We start from the raw sequence: 5,823 nt of genomic DNA, 5'->3' as shown, positions 1-5,823 counted from the left end.
CGAATCTTGCTCTGTGGCCCAAGCTGGAGTGCAGTGGCATGATCTTGGCTCACTGCAACCTCTGCCTCCCAGGTCCAAGCGACTCTCCTGCCTCAGTCTCCTGAGTATCTGAAATTACAGGTGTGCACCACCATGCCCAGCTAGTTTTTGTATTTTTAGTAGAGACAGGGTTTCACCATGTTGGTCAGGCTGGTCTCGAACTCCTGACCTCATGATCCGCCTGCCTCAGCCTCCCAAAGAGCTGGGATTATAGGCGTGAGCCACTGTGCCCGGCCAATAGTTAGACCTCTTAAGAAGAAAGTTCAATAAGAATTGTTGTAACATGTTTTATTGATTCTTCATGTTTTTGAGTTTCAGTCAACAATGGGTTTGACAGGAGAAGATGGAGCTCCTGTTAGTAAATGCAGTAGAATCCTTGCTATCATTGGCTTAACCATTCTGAATTTCCACAGACTGCCACGACACTTTCTCATTCCATTCTCCTGCCTGCAGAAAATCAACCTAATCTACTGTCACCAGGACCACACTGTAACTGCCCAGCAAGTTCTCTTCCCTGCTGCCTAGATGGAGCCAATTTATCAAGACAGGAGAATTGAAGTACAGAAAGAGTTTAATTCACATAGAGCCAGCTAAATGGGAGACCAGAGTTTTATTATTACTCAAATCAGCCTCCCCCAGAATTTGGAGGCTAGGGCTTTTCAAAAATAGTTTGGCAGGCATGGGGCTAAGGAATAGGTGCTACTGATTAGTTGAGCGTGCAGTCACAGAGGTGTGGAAAATGGTCCTCATGCACTGAGTCCACTTCTGGGTGAGGACCACAGGACCAGTTGAGTCAAGAGTCATGGATCCAAGTGGTGCCATCCAGCCCTCGAAAGTGCAAAAGCCTGAAAGACATATCAAAAGATCAATATTGGGTTATACAATAGTAATGTAATTTACAGGAATAATATGGAAAGTTGCAAATCTTATGACTTCTGGAATAATGGATAGTAATTGTTTAACTATGCCTACATCTTAGTGGAATTCAGGCCCCTCTCATTCTCCTAACCTAGTGACTTTTCATTAGTGTTACAGAGGCAGTTGAGTTTGGGGAAAGACTATTGTCATTTGAACTATAAACTAAATTACTCCCAAAGTTAGCTTGGCCCATGCTTAGGAATGACCAAGGGCATTTTGGAGGTTAAAGGCAAGATAGAGTTGGTCAGATCAGATTTCTTTCAGTGTCATAATTTTCTCAATGTTATAATTTTTGCAATGGCAGTTTCAATACTATGATTATTGTCAGTCCTTTTGCCTTTGTGGGTCCTTCTCATAATAATAGATTTTTGTAGACCCTGATATGGGCTAAATTGTGTTTCTCAAAATTTCGTATGTTGAAGCCCTAATCTCCAGTACTTCAGAATGTGACTGTATTTGGTGATAGGGTCTTTAAAGAGGGGACTGAGTTAAAAAGAGGCCATTCAGGAGAGTCACTTGGACCCGGAGGCAAAGGTTGTGGCGAACAGAGATCGCGTCATTGCACTCCAGCCTGGGCAACAAGCACGAAACTCCGTCTCAAAAAAAAAAAAAAGGAGATCATTAGGGTGAACCCTGATTCAAAGACCGGTGTCTTTATAAAAAGAGGAAATTTTGCTACAAAAAGATACACAAAGAGTACATGTGCACAGAGGATGGCTTTGGGAAGAAGCAGCAAGTGAACACCATCCACAAGTCACGGAGAGAGGTCCCAAGGGAGTCAACCCTCCTGGCACCTGGGTCTTGGACTTCCAGCCTCCAGAATCCTGAGAAAATACATTTCGGCTGTTTAAGCCACCTAGCCTGTGGTCTTTTGTTCTGGAAGCCCTAGCAAACTAATATAGTTTCTAACATTTATCATTCATTTTTGATGAGCGAAAAAAATTAAAACATTGTTCACCCTAAAAGTTCATTTTTTTCTTCTGGTTTTAGAAGAAATTGAAACATTTTTGTGGGCTCCTAAAAGTATCATGGGCTTTCAGCCATGAGCTTCCTGTCCTGATGGAGAAGTTGGCCCCGATGATCATAGGAGCACAGAGAATGACTGAACAGTTTTATGATGAAACTCATTTTCCATCCCTATATTCCTCATGAGTCTCTTTAAACACCAGCTCACATTTTATTATGGCCTAAAGCTAGACCACTGAAATAAAAGAGCTTGGCCATTTTATAACCCAGCCTCCTTAGAGAATCTTTGAGGAGTGAGATAATTTGGAAATGCTTTGATAAACACCAATTTAAAACTCAGCCACATAGGTCTCAGATAACTGTTCATAGTCTGAACAATGTCACTTCCAGGTGTCTGTGCCCCAGCAGTGGGTCATCATGCAAGCCCTTCATTAAATTTGCTTATGCATTTGAAATCAAAATAGGAAATCAGAGGTGGAAATGATTAGCAAGAGGTCACAGCTAATGCTTTATCTTGCATGAAACAATTACGTAAATTTTATGTGACTTTGCTGAGACAGAGAGTTTATTAATTGCATCAAGAATCTACTTGAGCTCTTGTTTTTACCATGACAATGGCTCCTGTTTGACAGGGCCTGGGCAAAATTGGGCCCAGGCAAGAGAAATTCTGTGGTGGGATATGGGTTCTTCCAGGATGCGGGGGGTGGGCAAGAGCATGTCACGTGGAAGGGAGAGTGCCTATAAGGACACAGGGACATGGAACAGGCACGTGGGCCAGGGCTGAGTCAGGAGTATGAGAAGGGGAGCCAGACTCAAAGGCAGAAAAGAGTGCTCAGGGAGGGTTTTTGATGCCACCAAGTAAAGGAGCACGAACTTTATCCTTGGGGCAAACTAGAGCCATTAAAGGATCTTAAGGAGGAGGAAAAGAGAATTAGTTTACATTTGGGAAAGAATATTCTGGGACAGGGTAGAGAATAGACTTAATGTGGTGAATGAGCATAGAAGAGAGAGCTTATCCAGAGGCCTATTAAGATGGGCCTTGCGGGAGATGATGGAAGCTCTGGCTATCGGCTGGTGATGGTTTTGAGTTTTATTCCATCCATCTGTCTTTGTGTACAGCTCACCTGATACAAGTTTAGCTCAAATGCCTGTTTAGATAATGCACGGTCAGACTGAGCCAGAGCCCACCAGGTAAAGAACTTCTTTAGCTCTTCAGAAGATGTTAATGCCAACAGACCCGGCAAGCCCCTTCCTTCTTTTTGAAGAAAACAAATTGGCCAAACAGGGATGTTGGGGCAGGGGAACGGAAAGACATGTAGGAGTTGGAGAAGCCCTGAAATTTTTGGATGTTTTTGTGGTGTGAGTGGCCTGTGACCATGTGCCTGAGACCTAGTCTGGCATCACACAAATGCCCAGGCTGCGTGGATCACAGCAAAGAGGTACTTTTTGTTTTTTTCCTGAAGGTGAAATAAAAGTGTACCTGAGGACAGGCTAGGAAAATAAACAAGAGTATTATTGTAAAGCCTTCCCAGTTCCTAGAACATGGCAGGAGTATTCTCCAAGCTGATGGGCACTACAAAGCACTCCAACTTTCCTAAACATTCTAAAAGGCATTTATTTGTCTTAGTTGGCTAGCCTGCCCTAACAAAATGCCACAGAGACTAGTGGCCTAAACAACAGAAGTTTATCTTCTCACAGCTCTGGAGACTGTAAGTCCAAGATCAAGGCGTTGGCAGCATTGGTGTCTGGTGAGGGCTCTCCCCTGAGACTGCAGACGGCCGCCTTCTCACCATGTGCCCACATGCCCTCATGATATTTTCTTTGTGCATGGGCAGAAGAGAAGGAGAGGAAGCTTTCTGGTGTCTCTTGCAAGGACATTAATCCCGTTGGATCAGGACTCCACCCTTATGACCTCATTTAACCTTAATTACTCCCTTATTTGAAATACAGTCACATTGGGGGTTAGGGCTTCAATATATGAGTTTGAGGGGGACACCATCGAGTCATAACAATGTCTCTATGTGTCACATCTCAGAACTGTGGTCCATCCAAGCCATCCTGTAGGTCAGGAATTGTCAGTGCTAGACAAGCCAAGTTTTTAAAATCCCTTCTCCCCTGCAATGAAAACTTCAAGGCTCATGCAGGCTATGGGGGTGACATTATACATGCTCTATCCCCCACTTATCATGTGAATTCAGGGCGGATCTTCACAGATCCCAATTCCCAGGAGGTCCTGATGTTTCCCAGAACATGGCATGTGAACCTGTGTAAAGTGGGCTGACTAATGGCTCCCCAAAGATGTTTACATCCTAATTTCTAAAGCTTGTGAATGTGTTACCTTACATGGCAAACAAGGAACTTTGTTCATAGTGATTAAGGATCTTGAGATGAAGAAATTAACCTGTGTTCTTGGGGTGGGCTCATGTAATCACAGAGTCCTTATAAGAGAGAGGTGGGAAGGTCAGAGTCAGAAGAGGAGATGTGAAAAACAGACGCAGAGGTGAGGGGCAGGGGGGATTTTGAAGATGCAATGGTACTGGCTTTGAAGATGCAGGAAGGGCTCTTCTACCTAAGAATGCAAGTGGCATCCAGAAGCCGGAAAGGCAGGGAAGTGGATTCTCCTCTAGAGCCTCCTGAAGGAACATAGCACTGCCATCCTATTTTAGACTTTTGCCCTTCATAACTATAATATAATAAATGTTGTTGTCTTAATTCACAGAATTTGTGATAATTTGTTATAGAAGGAACAGGAAACTAACACACTGTGTAGGAAATTGCATCTCATCTATCCCTGGGCTGCACAACTGTCCTTTCTAGTGGTGGTATCCTTCTGCTCGAGGGGCTCCACATCCAGCCAGCCCACGACTAAAGTGCCGTACTCATAGCTTCTTCATCTTCGACAGGAATTTTAGTAGTTCACTGGGAGCGACTTTATCTGGAGATGCTATCTCAATGCCATTTTTAAACCAGAAGTACATTACTACTGCAGTTTGGTAGATTTTTAATAATATTCAAAACAAGAATAGTTGCCATGGCAAAATATCATAAATATCACTTAAGCAACTCTCAGAGATGCTATTGCCTAAATAATTAATTGTGGTATTGCTGCTTTTGCTGCCCTTAGGTAAACACTGACTGTATGTGATGTTTTATAAGATGGTTGAATCTGCATAATGGATCACAGTCGTATTTACTTTTGGTCCTTTTAAATATAGTATCCAAAGCTTCCAAGGAAATGCATTTAGCTTTAAGTAAGCTCTGTATTATTGATTTGATCAAGTAATTGATGTTGTCCTAGAGTGACAGGTGAGAACTTAAAAGATGACCATTTTTAGCTGTATACACAGAAGAATGTTGTATGAATGAGAGCTGGGGAATGAGAACCATAGAGAGAACCGTTATGTGAATTACATAGGATGGTGTGGTATACTGGTGAGATCTTCCCTTGTCCTGCAAGAGTTGCTGAAGGATGCAGCATCTTCCCTGAAGATGGACACTCCTACAAATGGTCACCACTCCCCAGCACTACCATCAGAGAAGACCTGATTCTCAGCAAGGGTGGGACTCCCTGTGCCCCGTGGAAAAGAGAATCCAAACTGGTTAGAGGCTTTGGACATTGAGAGAAGCTCTAGAAGAGCAAAGGCTGATTGCTTTTTGTGCAGCAAACACAGAGTTTAAAGGACCAAAATCCACACATTCCCCCTCATCTTTACATGGGACCTCCACTTAAACATCCTTTCCTTTAAGATCCAGGATACCATCGCTAATTCAGAGAATGGTGACTTCCTATGCTCCAAATTCGAGAAAGGGAAGAACGGATTGTTCTTTGGTGGTAGCAACAAGTAACCACTGTGATCAATTTTAAAGCCATTCCAATCAATCGGCAGCATCTTCACATCA

The sequence above is a fragment of the Mandrillus leucophaeus genome, unplaced genomic scaffold, assembly GCF_000951045.1.
Source record: "Mandrillus leucophaeus isolate KB7577 unplaced genomic scaffold, Mleu.le_1.0 Scaffold21, whole genome shotgun sequence".
Taxonomy (NCBI): domain Eukaryota; kingdom Metazoa; phylum Chordata; class Mammalia; order Primates; family Cercopithecidae; genus Mandrillus; species Mandrillus leucophaeus.
The sequence above is the reverse complement of the archived record's forward strand: the minus strand, read 5'-3'. Positions refer to the sequence as shown.